Raw genomic sequence first — 20,376 nt, forward strand, 5'->3', positions numbered from 1 at the left:
TGGAAACATATGAGAAAAATATGTGAAAGAAACGTGTATTGTAAAAAACATATGAGTTAATATGTCAATATTTTGTTTATGATGCACAACTTTGATTTTCTTTATGAAGCAATGTCTGAAACACAAAAAATAAATGCTTTCTTTTATATGAAAGGTGTTAAATATAAATTAATATGTACCTATTGAATAATTGACTATATGATAGTATTTCAAGAAATTGTATTGAATTAGAAGCAAAATTTGTTTTGCCCTTATCTGTGCCCCAGTTTGTACAATGAGGTTATCGTTGGACCATTCAATGATCACATTTGTTAAAGTAGAGGTAGCACTCTACTAATTGGGAGCACCTTCAAGATAAACCCAAGAACTATTTAATCTTAAAATACTATCACAAGAAGCCATATAACATTGAGTGCGCCTCTATATATCCAGTTTCCATTTCGGACCAGTCAGAGGGTACCTGGTGTCCTGTAAGACTTTGAGGTCACCAAGCAGCCAGTCAGTATACAGAGCAGGAGCAAGAGAAGATTAGCAGGGAGAGGGAGCGAGAAACAACAAAAGACAAGGAGGGTTTTAAGGAGCTTCCAGAATTTAAGGAGACCTGGCTCAAGTCAGAGAGAGGCAGATCTACCCCCATTGTCTGCTTGGAGAAGTGATTCACCCACAAAGTGTTAGAAATAGACGAGTGGAGGTCTCTAGGGGGAATGTACTTAGGAAGAGTGGGTTAAAGGTAGTGAGGGCCAAGGCCCCAAAAAGCCTTGTGGATGATGCATAGGGTCTTAAACTTGATCCTTGTAGCCACCATGAGCCAGTGGAGGGATTTCATGAATCATTTGAACTAATCACAAATAAGTAGTCCAGGCAACAGGGTTCTACAGCTCTTGCCACTCTCAACAGTGAAAATGGTTATCAATTATATGCAAAAATGCAGGTTTATCCAGCCTGGAATATCAGCACCCAAAGTGTCTATCCAAAAGCTTCTCTCTGATGCAAAAGCCAACTAATGTTGCCTGCTCTCCGAGTATTGGCCAAAGCTTCCAAGATCTGAATTTTGATCTGGTTTGTTTGGTGATGGTCCTCAGTGATATGTCTGTCAACTGAAGAGTTCATGTTATTGAGCCAAAAGCGCCATTTGAGTTCATTTTATCTTGCCTTGATATCTGCCATTGGTTTGATTGAGGAAATTAATTTGGCTGGGGATCAAATACAACATACTATATTATTGGTGTCACTCATTGAAAACTCTTTAAGCATTATCTCCCAACAGTTTTTGGATGAAGAACCACATTGCATTTCGTGATATTATTGTAGTTCCCACAAATATATTACGCACATTTTATTAATTTTTGGTGTTTAACATACTTGCAGATGGCTGTGCTTTCTTTTCAATATTCAAAATAATGTTAATTAAGAATCATGTTGAAAAATACCCCTACTTAAAAAGATGCTCTTAATCTAGCGACTTGGAATAAAAGAATAGATCCCTGGCGGTTTTTCATGAAAAAGGTTTGCACAGGGTCCTATAGAATAATAGCAACAACAACAATATTGATATTAATAACTTTAATAATAATACAAATATCCATAGCAATACTAATACTAATGCTAATAGTAAAAATAATACAAATAAATACATAAATAATGTTCTGATTTTGGAGTCGGGCACAATCATGATATAGATGGTGGAAGGTCTTGGAGGGTTTTCTTTTGTATAAGAGAAAAACTAAAATATCATCCCCTCACCCCTAGTGTTTGTTATTTTTCTTTAAGTCCTAGCAGACATTTGTTACTGGCAGTAGGCATTTCTGGTTGTTCTAATCTAGACAATGCAATCTCGCTTAAATCACTGACACTGGACATTTGGTATGCCTCAGGTGACTGGGGTAAAGCCACAGGTTTGGTTTTACACACTTTTTACCGAATGGCAATTACATCAATTCTTTTGTCCACCAAATTTGTTACCACTTTTTATACCACAAACGTATAGATGTTAATTTTTGGTAAAGCATTGGTAAAGGGTTAACAGGGGAGGTGATGGGATCTCCCCCAGCTGTTTGTGGTAAACAAAGGCAAATGAGACAACATATCAACGAAAATGTAGTTTGGAAAACAAATTAGTAAACGTTCATAGAACCACAGGTTTTGTGCTAATGGATCGCACTGGTCTAGACAAGAATGAACAAAATAATGTTCATCTGAAGCAGAATTTGTCATAGGGCTAGAGACACTAGGTCCCTCCCGTGAGGAGGATGTCACCGGAAACGCATCCACACCAACCCGTAAAATATCTGTCACATGACACATTATGATATGACGGGGGAAATAGTTCCTTGAGAAAAAACATTGGGCCTCCATACCTGGCTCCAGTACCGGGTTCCTCCAATGAGGACTTACCGGGCTATTCCAACCATGGAGGACCCGGTAAGTCCTCATTGGTAAAACCCATCCCCATTCCCATTTGAGCCCCCATAGGGCTCAATGGGAATGGGGAGGGAGCTAATAACGGACCCGTTATTAGCTCCCTGGTCCCCCCGCAGGACCCGCTAAGGATGCCTGGTTTTACCAGACGCAAAGGGAAGCTCATAATAGGGCGTCCCGTAATGAAAAGTGCCGGTCCCGTACCGGCACCCTTCATTACGGGACCGCCAGGGTCGTAATGAGGCCCATTGTCTTTGTTCTACTGACGGTGAGAATAATGAACCAGAGTGCCTGTTAAGTGCCTTTAAATGTTGTGGCGTTGTGCATCTAAACCTGGAAGGCGGGGCGGGTTATTGAGTTGTGAATAGTTAATCCTTGGATGCTGTAAATAAATATTTGTGTTAATCGCATTTAAAGCACAGTCCTCACAAGGAACTTCATTGACTTTGCACTGCGCCCCTTCCAATTAATTCTGAGGATAACGTATCGGTCTTAATTCTTATGTATTTGCTCAAATGTTATTTGTGGTGAAGGTTCCTTATTGACAATTCTTTTGAGCCGTAAACGTTGACTGAAGCGGAGACCACATAAAGTTGCAGGTGATGAAACAGTAGCTCATGAAGGAGATAATTGCTGTCAGGATTCCTGGGCAAATTGTCTTGGAATTAGTTGTTCACATTTTAACTGAAGATCTACACACTATAAGCATGGCTTTCCTGTTGTTGTGGTATCCTCCAAACATTCCATGCCATTCAAATATGAAACACATGTATGCAATGCATGTTCAGGGTTATGCCGTAAGGCAAATAAATCATCAGTTTACCTGTGCCAAACATGTTTTTTATTGTGCCCATGTAGGGGGACTTAATATATATTCGTTCTCACCCTTGCACAAGGACATATTCGTGTAAATTGGAGCAATGCGGGCTCTCAAAGAAGTTTTTGTGCAAACAAATGTTTCCCACAAGTATTTAAAACATTGTATTTGTACGGATTTAAAATCCAAGTGCTACAACGCCAGAGCAAACCTTCTTAAACAATATTGCAGATGAAATGAGGGGCAAGGGGTTTTAAGTCAAAATATACAGAATATTTAAAAGAAAATGAATGTGTTTTTTTTAAAAAAAGAGGTTTTATGACACCTACCTTCATGCGATCTGCCATACAGCGAGCAGTTTACACAAGGTCGGACTGTGACATAACATTGTCTCTGGTACCAATGAAAAGTAGCCCACAGTTGTAAATGTCAAATAATTCCTTTTGTCTCACTTTTTGAACAGCAACCAAGGGGGAGTTTTTTTTTTTATAAAGTCTTATGCAAAATTATGGATTTTAAAGAAAATGTATTTAGCAACACTTCTCCAAACTACTAGTGGCACAGTGAATTAACACATCAAATTGGCCCAAATAGGCCACAAAAGGTGCCCACTTTGACCAAGCAAACTGCCCACACCAGCATTTTGTGTTTTTGGTGTGGCCATGGGCCTATTGCCCCATAGGCAAGTCCGAGCCTGAGTTTACAAAATAAGCCAAACTGAGTTGGGGAAGCAGAGGAGGAGTTTAGTTTCTAAAAGAAGGAAACGCAACCTGCAAAGGAGTGTTAGGGTGAGATAGGGCCCTTCAGCACAACAAGGAGAGCATCATTGCCTCACGAGCTGCACCTAACGTAATTCTCACAATGGTGGCCAGTTCAGGACGTGGCCTTTAAAATGCCAGCTAGATTTTGAAAGTACAGGTTTCAAAGCTAAACAGTTGTCATTCCAAGCGTCAGCATACTAATACGCGCTGCTCACAGACCTTGGTCTGCGTTCGGGAAATTGCAAGCATTTATGGGGCAGAAAGCATTTTCGCCTTCGAGATTGCATTCAGTTTTAATGGATTTGCTGGACATTAGACAAGGTATTTCGAGCGGTTGACTTGGCATGCATATCAGATCTGCATACTGCAATGCCAAGCACAGTTTAGACCTGTATTGCAGATAATAGAATATTTCAAACAGAAAGGATGTTTTTGGAAGAAGATTTTATGCCACTAGATACGCTTTACAGATTTGTATGTAATCTAGTAGGTGAGAATACTTTCTACTTGTTTTGCTACTTCTTAAGGAAATCCTTCTTCTTGCTTCACAATCTAGATTGAAAAAGCATGTACTTTATAATATCCTTCTAAGGTGACCTCATGTAACTTCCTAATGATCGTTGTATGAATTAAATATTCATTTTTTTAATTCAATTTGCAGTATCCTCACGCATCAGAGATTGTACGGCTTTCTGGATAAGTTTCTCAATTCTATGGGCTCCTTCTGTGGAGCAACTTAATGTGTCAGCATTAACAGTTGTTAAGCTTTCAATGTACTCGCATGACATACTTCAGTAGTGTACCTCCATTGATTGTTATGTTATGTCTCTTGATTTATAATGTGCACTACTGCCATTCGCCCGGTCTGCTGGGGAATGGTTTATGTTACTGTGTCGAAAGGGATAATGCAAGCTTAGAGTTGGTGTTTATTTATTTATTTATTTATTTATTTATTTATCTATTTATTTACATTTATAAAGCACACAACTGCCCTGAGGCATGGTGGTGCTGTTACAGCAAATTAACTTAGTACCAGATAAAAAGGTACAACTCTCAGATACAGATTCAAATACAGCTTAGATAGTATTCATGTTCCGCGGTTACAATGGAACAATAAAGTGGATGCAGATTATTTGAATAGTATGGTTTTCAGTTTCTTTCTGAAGGCTATGAAGGATGTTTCTTGCCTGAGTCTGGGTGTTGATGTTGGTAGACCGGTATTGCCCTGAGTGCTGCATGACAGTGTATTTCTAGGTGTTGTGTGTCAGTGGCATAGCTCCATTTTTATTCACAGAGGAGTCTTGGGTGTTGGTTGTGCTATGGTGCATTGTCTGGGGTGATGGTTTGTAAGTTGGTTGTAGAGGTGTGGAGATTTAATTAGATGTCCGTTGGAAGGTATATACAAATGCCACATTAGTATCTGAGTAGCAGGTTAGTGGTGGAGGTTAGTGGAGGGTTTGATAGACCGTTTGTAGCACCCATCTGAAGGGTCCCTGACAATGTCTAAGTGGAGGTCCCCATTTGGGTAGGGTGTTTGTGAGAAGACATCCTGAAGCTTCCAGGTGTCTAAACTGGTATACCTGGCAGTTGCCAGAGTGCAATGACTGTTTCTGAATAGGTCAGGAAAACGCTGGAAGGAGGGGAAGACAAAGGTAACATTGCAGTGGTGGTAGCAAGCAGATATTGGTTGAGAATAACTTCTGAGGAGAATATAGAGTGGAGATTCCAGAAAGAGCTGAGTCCATGTGCTGGGACTGCAGGGGGGAAATGAACGAACAGCAGAGTTAATGGGGGGCCCCTGTGTGCTTTTAGGCACTGCACGGGCCAGTGAGCTGGCCTGCACATTGACTGCTGTGTGCCGGGTTATAAATGGGGCATGCAAGGTTCAGGAGCAAGCGACGGTTGGAGACATAGCATTTGTCCACACACTCCTGCTCCCTTTTTTAACTTTGGTGGGCCTGGTTTCATTTTGGTTCTCCCAATTTCTAATTTGTTGGGTTTGAGAAGGGTGTGGGGTGGTTTATGAGATGGGGATGGTGATTTTGTGTGACAGGCTGAGGCAGTAGAATGGGACAATATTATGTTAAGGAGTTCAATTGTTGCTGATGTGGCAGATCAGCCTGGCTGGTGGAGGTAATGGGGGGAATGATGTTGTCAGGGACATGGCCCTTTGGAGGAGGGTAGGGGAAGTACAATGGGGTACTAGCGCGGTAAAGGAGGGGGGGTGGTACTTTTTGCATGAACAGGCTACCCGGGGGGTACAAAGAGGGGGACGAGGTATTGAAGAAGGAGGGAGTAGCCTTGGGGAGAAGATGGGAGAAAGCAGGAATGAAGGTTGAGAGGAATTGAAGGGGAGGGCTGGGAGCAAGGGACAGTTAGTGATGAATTTAAATTGTTTATATATGTATTTGTTTTGGTGATTGATCTGCCAGTCTGTAAGGCCAGGGAGACAGTTTAGCATGTTTTTGTAAGCTGAGGCCTGTCACATTAAAGCAACCTTTTCCACTTTCAGCGACTCTGAGATTTCTGTGCAGTAAGCCCAAACGGGGAAACACAAGCAAGTGAAATCGTAGTAGGGCTCAAATAGTACTGTGGGATAACAGCAGGTGAAATCACAGCATAGTGCGAAATGGAGTGGGACACCAGTGAGCAAAATCATTGCGGGATATTGGTAAGTTACAACACGTTTGATGCCAGACTCCTCCAGCTTCTAGGCCCTGGAAGAGAGATCAAACCCATGTTACACAGATTCCTCTTATTCCCAATGTGCCAGCGTTGCCATGTGCCAGGTATATCAGGTAGCAAAGCCAGATCACACCACAATTTAAATTGAGACAGAAATGAACAACACGTGCCATAATAAATATATAGTGTATAGATTGAAATCCAGGTACAACATATACTACAGAACAACTTACAGTGTAGCACCAGAGTGCAAAATCATAGTGTGGCAAAATTTGCAGTGGTGCACTATGGGACATAAGCTAGCAAATTCACAACACCACACAATTTACAGTTGGGCACAAGATGGTAAAATTATAGTATAGCACAAGTTATGATGAGGAACATTAGAGGATATCAGGTAGGAAGACAGAGAATAGAACAATTCAACATGTGACAACAGGAAGAGGAATCATACTGTAGCAAAGTATACAGCAGGAAATTAAGCAGCAAAATGCAGTATAATACAATTTACAGTGGAGCACCAAGGGGCAACAATCTTATTGCTGTCCATGCAAAAACACACCTTAATACCTGTAACTCCTAGAAGCACTACTTGTGTGATTGAATAGTTAATTAAAATTATAATATTCACAAACAAAAGCAAGTGCTTAATAAGCTGTGCTGTGTATGAACATCACGGCTCTGAACAAAGAAGGTGGGTGATAATCAATCACCTGTAGTCCAGTGTTTTAAAATCAGATAATAGTACAAATACTCTACTAGCCATGCAACGCTTTTCAGATTTTTAAATAGTTCCTCCGTTTAATCAAGTTTTGGTACATTGATGACATTTTTGGCATACGATATTGCTGTTAAGAGACTTTGGGCCTCATTACACGGTAGGCGGTAAGGGTTTACCGGTACCGGGAATGGGGAAGGGCAATGGGGGAAGGGGGAATTACCGCCCCACCAACCTTGGAATAGGGCGGTAATTCCCCTTTCCACCAAGGCGGTGCCGGTATTTTACCGGCCGTCTGTGTAATGAGGCCCATTGTTACTCATTATGAGTATGCCGGTCTGGTGACAACGGTGCTGGTAAGTTGCCTGCACCATTGTTATCGGACCGGCATACTCCGACTTCTGTTTGTGGGTGCCTTTCCACCCGGGAGGTCTGACCTGGCAAGCGGGAAGGCACCCACTCACAGACCTTGACGGATGCACCGGCACTGTTGCACACAGTGTCAGTGCATCCGTGCACCCCATTCCCATTGAGTCCAATAGGGAATGGAGAGTATTTTTTTCCGGCGCCTGGCTATGGAGATTTACCAAGACTCCGAGTTAAAGCAATGAATCTACCTATCACAATGTCTCGTTACCCACACACCATCTGAATTTCCTGGATCTTTTTCCCTTTTTGTGTTTCAAGCTCATTATTTTAGTTGTTTTAACATTTATTTTTAGAATACTTAGTTCAAAATATTTGACCAATTCATTAAGGAAACGCTGGAGGCCTATTTGGGTCTGGTCTAAGATTACTATATCATCTGCGCAAAGGATCATTGGAACAGGTAGTTTGATTATTGTAAGATGAAAGGCCTGGACAGCGTTTAGACCCTCCATAATATCAGATAGGTAGAGATTAAATAAAGCAGGTGCCAAAGAGAAACCCTGCTTTAAACATTTAGAAGTAGGGATTTTCCTCGAAAATAGGCCTTGAGTGGAGAGTCTGACTCTCACACTTGTATTTTAATATAAGGCCGTAATTGCTTCAACCAGGTCTCTCGGGTAGCCCCAGGCTATGAGCTTTCCCCGTAGCCTTTCTCTGCTAATGCTATCAAAATCCTGCTCAAGGTCAATAAAGGCCACAAACAGCCTAGACTTTGTCTCAAATGTTTTATATGTTAGAGTATGTAGCAGGAAGAGGTTGAGGTAAGTCCCCACTCACTTAACAAATCCAGTCTGTCTCGGATGAAGGCGCCCTCCTCTCTTGCCCACTGTCAGAGGAGAATAGATGAAAACAGGGTGTCCAGGATTTCTTGGATCTTCTCTACATCCCTTTTTGTACACTGGAATTATCAGGGCAGATTTCCATGATTCAGGAATCTCTCTACGTTCTACAACTTGGTTGAACAACAGGAGACATAAATCAACCCAAAACAACAAATTCTGCTTTAGTATCTCATTGCTGAGGCCATCTGGGCCCACTGACCAAGATTAGTTCAATTTTGTAATAAAGAGGACAAGACGTTCTCTATCAAATTCGATAGCCCATCTTGGTGCACAACCTTTTTTTAAAGGGGGTTCTTGTCATCATTCGGATGCCATATTGAGATTGAAGGACTATACCAAAAGGGGGGAGCCCCCTTATATGTCCTTCTGGAGAAAAGCTGTGAGAAGTGGTTCAACCAATCAGCCTCCAAAACTGAAGGCAGCATACTAGCTGGTTCAAAGACCTCATTATTATTTTCGAGGGACCAAAGATCTCCAGTGTTCCTTTTTGCAATTGCCTTAAACATTTCTTCAGCATCATGCTGGAGGCATCTCGCCTTCGAAAAGAGCAGCCAATTGCCATACTGCGGTTTAATTTTTTTTATCATGATCAATCTCTCATTCATCTCCAATGAAGGCAGTTTTCTCAGGTCAGCATGGAGGGCTTTCTTTTGTTCCACCCGAGCTTTATTATAGAAGTGGAGGTGGGTTACACCATGTCGAGGACCGAAGGTAGTTTTAATTTGGATCTGAAACAGTATCACTTAAGTGCAGAAATTCTCCTTTGGTTAGAGATAACTGTTTCAGGCCTTACACCATTCCAGGAACTTCCTCATGCTGAATTCTCAGCACCAGCTTGATTTATCTCTAGGATTTCAGTTCCTCTTTATCTACTAAGAGTTCCCAAGCAGCTCCATTTCAACTCTAAGAGATTATGGTCGCTATATCTCATTGGCACAATGACCAAGTCGGAAACTCACTTATGGATGTTGGTAGAAACAAAAGATTTATCTAAGCAAGAGTGTTGGCAACCTCAGGACCATGTATGATTGGCCGGGATATCACCCCGGGTATGTCCATCAGCGTAAAGATGTCATTCTCTTTACGTTTGTTTATCCATAGATTGGCATTTTCCTCTGGACTAGAGGGGGATAACATCTTACCCTGGTCATCAAAGCATCTTATACTAAGGTCTCCACAGATAATAATAAGGGTGTTTCGATCTTTCATATATACCATGTCAATTAGAGTTATGATCATGTTAACAAATGACCTGTAATTCACACAAACAGTGTTCCAGTAAATGTTAAATATCACTAAACATATTTTTGGTATCCCCTAGCTTGCTCTGAGGTTAGAGTGGTCACTTGGACGTATGGGTTTGGATTTATACTCACCACTACATTCAAAACCCTGCCCAGTTGTATCATTTAAAGGAGATCAGAAGATGGGCGTCCCAGGAGATGTTTTTTAAGATGGATTACATTTAACTTTAAACCCATAACAAATAGGGGACACAGTGAGCCTAGTCTCTTGTAGACAAATAACATCAGATTTTTCAAACTCCAATCCTTCCATTTGGAATAAATGTTCATGGCCCCTACTATTCCATGAGCATCAACATAAAGGGTTTCCTTCCTCTTCCCTCGAACATTATTCTCCCGAGATTTGAGCTAAGACCCCTGCCAGCCATGACCAGTCGAGTCCCTTTTTTTCTTGCTGTTTGTGTTCCTGGGCCTTCTTGATTGATCTTTTACCCAGTTTTGAACAATCCGCAATCATTTGTAGCAGTGCAAAGTCCTTAACTCACTGAACTTTTAAAGAGTCTTTAAATGAATCTATTGTGCCAAACAGAGAAGCTTTCAAGTCATTGTTGTCTCTAGAAGATCCATAATCCTTTTTCCATTTTGAGTTCCCATTATGTGAAGAGCCGGGTGATCCTGATCTTCGTGGCTCTGAAGTAGGTGTTTCAGTGATTTTGAATCCCAGAGGCAATAGATCCTCATCAGATTTCAGTACAATACTTTGTACCAATCTGGAATGCATATGCAATATTATCCAGTCCACGCAAGTCTCATTTTCAAATTCAACTATTTTGAGGTCTTCAGATGTAATATTCCTCAATTTCGAAAAAAATTAAACCACCCTTAGCACAGATAAGTCTTTCAATACACACCATCAAGTCATATCGACTATCAGGGACTGCTGTTTTATAAGGTTCTCATTCAGTTCACCCCTTAAGCAATGAGAGGATTGTTTCCTATCGGTCCATGGCAGATCATCCTTGGGGTGAATAGTCCCCCTCTTCCTTCTTTCCTCCAAGGTGATGAAGGTCGCTGATGGCAGTTTATGCTCTTAGTTCTTTTTTGGGGAGCCATTTAGTAATCTAGAGGGGAGAGATGCATTACCTTGATTGAATGATGTCGACTGGATTTGCTGCTCCTCATCTTGCATTACTTCCCCAGTTACTTCCCAGCTACGGGTTTACCCCTTGTAGACTTCTCAGGCTCTTGGATCGCCTCAGACCCTGTTAGATCTACCATTTGTGAGATGTAATTCTAAGGCGTGTCCTCAGTATGAGAAGGGGTCACATCTGACATCTTGGCTGTTCGCTCGACAGGGTTAGAGGAGATTATACCAGTGAAATTAGAAGTGGAAGTGTGTTGATCTTCAGGCCTATGCAGCATTTCTTGGTTCTTTCTTACCCAATTAAAGATTTTCAGGATTACAGTCATTAGCAAATGTATTTCATTGTCTTCGCCTCTCGCCAAATGAAATAATTTCTCTTGCCATTGCGATGAGGTTTCTGCCTCCCTATCTGGCGACCTTTAAGTTCCTCCAGAAATGATTTGAAAAGCAGTAATTCTGTATCTGCCGTTGTCAATAAGGTTGCTTGATTTTTCATGGTGTCATTTATGGACTCATAAAGCTTGACAAAAGAATTTTAAGGGACAGTGTTAACGTTTACATTATAATCGACTGTATATATTCCATAGAGGCCTGGTAATGATTCCTAAAGGTCATGTTATGGCTATTAAAAGAGGCATCCAGTCATCTAGAGTCTAAAGAAGAAGAGGAGACTGAACCTTGCTGGATTGGCAGGCACTCCGTGGAGGGCTCCACTAAAGTTGTAAAGGCCCATAAGGGGTTCCAAAGGTCGCTCCCCCTCTCTGAGGTTCTCATCGGGGTAACAGAGGGATCTACCCAAGTTGACAAAGTCTTGTCTTTGTGCCATCGCATTTTTCTCCCACTTTCGAACATGTTTTCCCCCTCCAGACTGATTTTGGTTGAAAGATGCATCAAGGGAAGTTGATGTCACGGAGTTTTCTCTGTCCTTCCATAGTGTTTTTTTATAACTGCCCTATCTCGTGTGAGCCTCCTAACTATGGCAGAATGTTGGCTCTCAAGGCCATTGAGATATGGGCTGCCAAAAACCCTGTCTTCTTGGTGATTGCTTTCCTTGTAGAGCATAACTGTTGCGTAGTCTGGGGACTCTGGACGAGTAAAGAAATCTTCCAAGTAGGCTGGGTCCATTTCATATTCAAATGTGTCATACCACGATTGGGGATTCAGACCAATGATGGGTCCTTCAGTTATCTTCAGACTGTCAAGGGCCTTGCCCTCCCCTAACTGGTCAGAAATAGTCAGGGGTTATAGGGGAAGATGTAGTTCCCTGCATACTTCTCCTGATAACAGGGAGGCATGACAGGTTTTAAATTCTCCATTCAAAATATCTTCCGAACCCATATTACATTTTTCCATGTGAGTTGACTCCTCCCCCTGTTGTAAAGGTTGAATACAGGGGAATTTCATGGAAGATGATGAGGGGAAATTGATGAGGCCATAAGGCGTTGATTCAATGTCATTGCCTGCAACATTAGATGCTTCTGGGACGTCATCACACATCTCCAGACGCCTGACAGACTCTTCAGTAATCTTGGCATTAAAGTTTCTTTCTCTCAGAGTGGATAGAGTCTCACTAGCAATAGTGCTTTGATCTAGTTCATCCACCGAGAGATAGCAGGAGGATTAAGGGGGGGTGTCAATGTCAATAGCAGGGCCTGGTGCTTGTGACGAGGAGAGGATTTCCTCCTGCATCTGCCCCTTTCTTCGAGTGCAAAGCCGTTTAGATGATATTGCGCATCACCAAATTACTCTTCCCTCTGTTTAGAGAGTATCAAATTCAAAGTGAGAGTCAACAGGAGCCCGATGCACAACACTGTCAAGGGAATCAAGCAAATGTCTGCAGGTGTCCACAAACCCCCAGCCGAGCGTGGAATAAAAGGTGAAAAAATGCTCACTCAGGGATTCAGCTATTATCCGCTACTCCAGCTCCAACCTCCCAGTTTCCACAGCACAGGCAAAAGATAGAGGCAACAGTTCAGACAGGGACTCTAGGTAGTGCTTGTTCACCAGTATTATACTGTTGGAGTAGTCTGTGGAATGCGGGAAGACTATAGAGAGTCAAGATTTCCTCAAAGTTTCTCTTTCCTTCTTCGGCCCCCAGCAACACAGCAGCACAGCTGCACAGACTGCAAGACTGCTCTACTGTGCTCTAATCCACGACTTTCTCCACTAGCCGGATGATGTTTTAAGCAGCACTCTGCCTTCAAAAGAGTACAGAGGATACACAGACTCTCAAAGGGCACTGCAAGACTGCTCTACTCGGCTCCACTCCGCGAGCCGGATGATGTTTAAGCATCACCCTGCCTTCAAAAGAGTAGAGAAGATAGACAGACTCTCCGGAGGTTCTGCAAGACTGCTCTAGTCTGCTCCACATTTATTAACGAGAAGAAGCAAAACCAAGTTAAAGAATTGAACGATAAGCACAGACTGATCAAAAGAGTCACCAGAGACTATCTGAAAGAAATGAATATCGTTTGTGGAAATCAAACATCACAGGAGAAGGGGCCAGTTGAGGGTAGTTGCATGGTGGGCAGATTCTGTTAAAACATTCACTGACGACTGACAAGTATGTTAGGTTTGTTAGGTAAGGTTGCCTTATATTATAGGAAGAGATAGGCCCTGTTTTTCCTTTGTTGATAAAGAAGATAGTAAAATGTCCTATTGTAGTTCGCATCCATCTTCTGACCTGCCACATCTCCCTGCATTCATACTAATGGCCTCTGTAGACAGCTCCCAATTCGCATATGGGCGTGATTCATGGAATAATCTGTGCTGAAAAGAGGGAACTTGCGCACAAAATCACGCACAAGTCCCTGTTCGTCCATTCATGGAACACAATGCAGAGGCTTACCCGGGACATGCGAGGAAACTGCGCCGGTCCACCACATCACTGCGACCCGATGAGCGCCTTGACCAGAAGTAGTCTGCAGGATCATTGTGCCAGCATGTGTCCTGCACAATGTTGTAACACGGCGTGGCATCCCGGTGGACATGGTGGTGGCACACCATCCACACCCACAAGCACATTGCTTGCGTATGACTGGTCAAAGGGCATGTGGAGTAGCTGCAGGTACCCAGCTTGTTCAATCTTTTTTCACCTAAAATCCTTGCCCTGTGGAGTGCACACGATCCCGCCAAATACCAGGTGCCATTCAATTATGGCAATGGGCCAATCCACTGTGCCCACAAAACCAAGGTGAGAAAGAGCACTTGGAAGTGTTAATTTGTGTGCATCCCTTGGAACTAAAATGAAATGTCAATTTGTGTTTCCCAAAGAAACACATTGAAGAGGGAGGACACCACGACCACCATGCCAACCATTGAATGAATTCACTCCTTTGGCACCAACAACATCCCATATGACTAACTAACATACCAGTTAAATGTGAAAGCAGCAATACATGCTGATACATGTCGGAGCTGCAAGTCATACATGGCTTCAAAAATTAAAATGGACAAAACATATAACAAGCACAATGTCATATTGATGCATACATGTTCTAGAATGTGCATGATGTGCACAAACATGTCACTATTTTGTGGTGTAGAAAAGCAGTACAGTATTGATCCATATGTGAGTCAATTTGGCAACATGACCACAATAAACCCCATCCGAAAAGCCAAAAATAACAAGAGGCATTTGACAATTGTGACAAAGAGGGTGACACACCAGAATTGCCCCATAAGACATGCAGCAACTAAAGTAGCCATTCCATAACAATCAAGATACATGCACAACTTACCTGTACCCTTGGCATGCAGTCTACACTCAAATTTCATCCCATGAAATAGACCTCATTCCCTGACGGAATGGATCTTCGGAGAGAGAACAAAATGAAACAGAGTCAAGTAACACATTCATGCACCCAAAAACTCAAGACCCACAAGCCCCCCTCAGTGACACACAACGCATGCAAACAACTCACAAGACACTCATCAAATTGTTTCCCAGTACACATGCAGCAACACCTACACACTGCATGCACATCAAACACACAAAACACACACACTGACAAACAACAACCCCCACACTGCCAGTCACCTTGAATGACATGCAGCAAATGTGCATGTCACATATCCCCATTCACAAGGCGATGACACATACACAACGCACACATCAGCCAACATGCTGAATGATAATGGGAAGAAATCACATATGCAGATAATTGAGAGCCCAAAGAAGCAGGGACACCCCTGGAAGACTATCAATGACATGACAAGGCATACCATCACCTGCCTAGTATTTGGACAGTGCACTGAACACAGGCATGGGAGCCCCTTGATGCAAAGCACAACAATGCAAGTACACAAATACTCACCACTTGCACTCCAGACAGGATCAGGCTTGATGCAGCAATTCACAGAGGCTTATGTCAGACTGGAAGACTGGCCACTGAGGCAACTGCCATGGAAGACATAAGCAGACAAGATAAAGCAATGTGATACTGCAAGCAAGGATAAATACATGCTAAACACAGGATGCAAAGTAAAAGTGCAAGGTAAATGCAGACTTCATTGCAACAGAATACAATTGGTCCAATTCTGCATTCAGTTGAATGTAGCAGTACCATGCACCCAGCTCCAGTCAACTTGAAGCTGCAAACACCATGGTGCAGCATGCATGGGACATGCATGTGAAAACACCAACACTGAAAAATGTAATGTGCTGGTATACAACATAGCAACCCAAAAATGTACATCAATGGTTACATGGTTGTGGCTCGTAACTGGGGCTGCACACCATAATTGGGGAACCCTAAGCAAGAGAGGCCAAATGTGCCATCGAACCATTAACACACAAAGATTGCAAGAGATGCAAAGTGTCACTCAGTACACATGGTCAAGGTGCAATGAGACACACACCAGCACAACCAACAATACCTGTCACAGGCCACAAACGGCCGGACCTTCCACTCACACTCAACCATCCAAGAGAGTTTGGCACAGTTGGAACTCCCACAAGTATGAATATGAAACCAGTGGCCCCACCAATCCATAGAAACAACACCATGCCCAGACCTGTCACCAGAACCACAACATGTTAAACATGCACCCATGAAGTAGTACTGGTGCCCCACAAGACAAGTCAATCCAAAGTGATCACACACAGTGCAAGACTTCCAGTCAAACACCACTGCAAATGCCCTTCATTTACCTGCACAGTGTACGCACCTGCCTTGCATAAGTTGCGACCCATCGGGAGACACATCCCTTAAATGCAATGACATGCATAGCAACAATAGAAAAAACATGCACATCCATGACAACACATGAATGGATCCTGAAAATATGCAGAGCTCCCACTGCAGAAACACGACAGGGTGCAAGAGGGTGACAGGACATAGAGTGTGATCTGCTTGTGAGTGCAGCATAACACAAACAGAGAGAGGAAAGGCCAAGTCAAACACACATCAAAGAGTACACTGCCTGAATTGTAGAAGGCCAATGACATACACCACAGTATGTGCGGGCATAGATGAGTTTACCGAGGGAGGTAACACAGTGACATGAGAAACACTTAAAAAACCATCCTGGCATGGTATCATGCAAAGTACATATAAGTAAAGTTACACAAGTCGAATGGGTGGCGAGGGTGTAGGGGGGTCTCATGTTTTGTAAGAGGTGTAGCTTCCACTTTTCGAGGGGGCCCACCTTATCGCTGGGGTGCGGCCTGGCATTTGTGAGGGAGTGCCCACATTTTCAGTGGCGTGTGGCCTGGGTTTGCGAGGTGAGGCTCACGATTTTGCTGGGGGGCTGCCTGGCCTTGCGAGGGAGAGCAGACATTCTCGCTGGGGTGCGGTCTGGGCTTGCGAGGAGAGGCACATGCTTTCAATGGGGTATGGCCTTGGCTTGCGAGTTGCAGCACGTGATTTTGCAGGGGTGCAGCCTCTCCTTGTGATGTGAGGCATGCGATTTTGATGCGGGGCAGCCTGGTCTTGTGACGGAGGGCAAGCATTTTTGCTGGGGTGCGGCCAGCACTTGCGAGGTGAGGTGCCTGATTGCAATGGGGTGTGGCCTCGACTTGCCAGGTGAGATGCACAATTTCATTGGGGTGCAGCCTGTGCTTGTGAGGTGGGGAGCACCTTCCCACAGGGGTAGTGGATGATGGGCCAGAGGTGGTACGGATGCTTGCACTGTATTTGTCCTTTGGTGTGCTTTTTGGCGTGTTGTGGGCTTTCCTCGCACAGCTTGTTTTTACTTGCGTGATGGCTGGTAATGCGTCTTTAAATCCATGAATGTGCATGGCGCGCAATATTTTTTATGCGCCTCGGCTCGCGGGGGGTCCTTCTCGGTGTGCAGACGTTGCACCATTTCTGCACCCCATTCCATGAATCGGCCCTTAGTCTCCTTTCCACTGTCAAACCTCTCTTTCTCGCTCTCTCTCTCATTCTCTCTCTCTATCTCTCTCTCTCTCTCTCTCTCTCTCTCTCTCTTTCTCTCCGTGTCTCTCTCTCTATCTCGCTCTTTTCCTCTATCTCTCTCTATCTCTCACTCTCTCTCTCTCTCTCTCTCTCTCTTCTTCTCTCTCTATCTCTATCACTCTCTCTCTGTTCCTTTCTTTCTCTCCCTCTTCATCTCCTCTCTATCTTTCCCTGTTTGCCATGCACTGTGTGAAATGAAGATCTGGGATTTGGAAGATTAGTAGAAGGTGCATTTTACAGACTTTACTCCTTACCATAGGCAAAGTACATAGGGTCCTGGCAGTCATGAACCTGTGGGCAGGGGTGATGTAATTGTGGCAGAACTGTGGCATCGAATAGGGCAAAACATGTACACTAAGATCCACATTGAGGCCAAAAAAGGGCATACAGTGTGTCATTCAGGCAGGACTGTGTTAATAAATGAGAGTGACATTTGTGTATGATGTTATCGTGAGAGTGATATGATAGTAGTGACAACCACAAGTTGACATAAGGCAGTGAGAGTGACAGAAAAATGACACATTTATTGACATTGAGCATAACCTGATCAGGGAGAGAGAAATGGTACATAATGAAAGCACAAGCTTCATGAACATACATGTGTTTCACAGTAGTGATGCTGGTATATCTTTTTGGGATTTTCCTCATGATTTATGTTGGGCACAAAATCCCCAATTCTGTTGAGGAACTGTCCCATCGAGTGCTGTGGCATTGAAGGGCAGCTGAGGAGATACCCTGTTGCTCCCGTGAGCTGCCAGTAAGAGTTGAGGCTGGAAGCTGTATGGTCCACCTGATGCCAAAATGGCAGTCGGCTCAGCAGCAGTGAAGTGAGAGACTGCAGCAATGTAATAACAGAGAAGCAGCCAGCACCAAGGGTGCAGAACCAGGTCGGGAAGATCCGGTGGGCCTCCTCGCCTTTTCTCCGGGGCTCTGGGAGAGAGAGAGTGAGGGTTGGCAGCGCCTGCAGTGCAGACCTTGTCCTACAGACGCCGGTGCGATGAGAGACATGGGACATTGTTGATAAAGGACAAAACGTGAACGGTGAGCGAGATGTGGTTGCCTGGCAAGGGCTGGGATCTCTCCATCTCTAGATGAGCCATGGAGAGGGAGCGCCTCACTGGCTCTTGGCAATGCATGCAAACGGAAGGTGCCGAGGGTTGCAGAGGCACCCAAAGCAAGCCACGAGCGGGCAGGCTGAGAGCTAGGAGAGGGCTGCAAGAGCGGCAGAGGCTTCCACCCCAAGAGGGACGGCAAGATGAAGAGCCAGGAGCCTTAGGCAGCAAAGTTATGAAGTGGAATGCACTTGTCTTAAGTTGGAGGTGAGGAAAGAAACAAGAGAAGGCTCATTTCCTAAAATAACCAAGAACGAGAGCACTAGAAGGTGGGTGTCTGCTCAGATATCCTGATGCACTTACTTGAAGGGAGTGTGCTGGACAGCCCAATAAGATTGCTTGGCTGCTGTGGCCCACCTCCACTACTGGTCTTGTGGGGCTGCTGTGCCTTGTGTAGCTGTGGGCACACTGCATAATGTGCTGGTTGCATTTCGGGGTGGTCCCTAATATGATATTACGTGCTTAATCCCCCACCCCCTCGTGCCTGAACCCTCATTACTCCTGTGTAGTTTCCGTTATCAACCTGGTGTGGAAGTTGAGAAATTGAAGGTGGTCTGCATTTATGCGTTGTGGCAAATGCAGGAACAGAGGTGTGTGAAGCATGAATCCATGTGTTGGTTAGTACCCAGGTGACAGTCCTCCATTGGTAGTTGGTTGCTCTAGACACCTAGGAACTGCCACAAATCTGTAAATGCCCGCACAGCAGCACGGTTCAAATCCAGAAATCACAGCCCTTGAACTTCATAAAAATGCAATCACAAGAAGTGCCTTGTGACTGGTGATTTAAGGCACCTTCGTATTCCGGAGACGGGTTTATCCCACCTGAGTCGCCTTACTTCCTCCTCTGCTGCTGGAGCAGTGCAATAATTTGGCAACCTGTGTGATGTTGTGCACCCGATTCTTCTGCGCCTGTCTTACCGCTAGACCACCTGGTGAGTTCATTGTGCATTGTGCAGTTTCTCCATCTCTCTCTCCTCTTCCATCTCTCTGCCCTCTCCCTCCATGGTGTTCTCCATCCCCCCTGTTTACTCTAACTGCCACTCTATCTCCTATCCTACCTCTTTTTTTTAAGCCTGGAAGGAAAAAGTTCAAGAAAGAACTCCTGGTCTCCAGCCCAGGCCTGCCCAACGGTGACAACTACATCAATGTTTCTTCCAGGCAGACTGCCTCTGACATCCTCTTTGTTGTTCCCTCTCTGGACCTATGGTCTCATCATATGGTCTCAGTCATATCCCCTTTTACTTCCTTGTCCATTAATTGTGGAACCAGATGGGAAGTACCCAGGGCTCTCAGCCCAACCTCGTTCTTCTTGATAGGCATGTTCCATCTCTCATCAACTTCCTCCCTTCTCCTGCCACTCCTCCTTCTGCCACACCCCTGAACCCTTCTCCAAAACACTGATGGGTGTACCACATCACTGTACCCCTCTTCAGAAGACTGTCAAAGAGAGCAACAAGTTTCACTTAGCTACCCTCAACTCTCGCTATGACGTTAAACACTCCTTTGACATCAGTCACCTCCTTGAGAACTATGAACTTGATGTCCTCGCTCTCACTGAGACGTGGTTGACCTCCTGCTCTGTCACTGTTTTTTACACACTCCTCCCAAGTGCTACACGATCCACTCTGAGCCCAGGCCTAACTGGCCTGGAGGCAGAGGTTTACTGATCTTCCCTGAATAGGTCCCTGCTACTATCATACCCACTCAGTCCTACTCTTCTTTCAAATGCCTTGTCTGCAGGCTTGGTGTCTCTCATATCCTCTTGCTGACTTTTGCCACCGTGTACA

This window comes from Ambystoma mexicanum, chromosome 3q (assembly GCF_040938575.1).
Source record: "Ambystoma mexicanum isolate Mex_15411 chromosome 3q, UKY_AmexF1_1, whole genome shotgun sequence".
NCBI lineage: Eukaryota > Metazoa > Chordata > Amphibia > Caudata > Ambystomatidae > Ambystoma > Ambystoma mexicanum.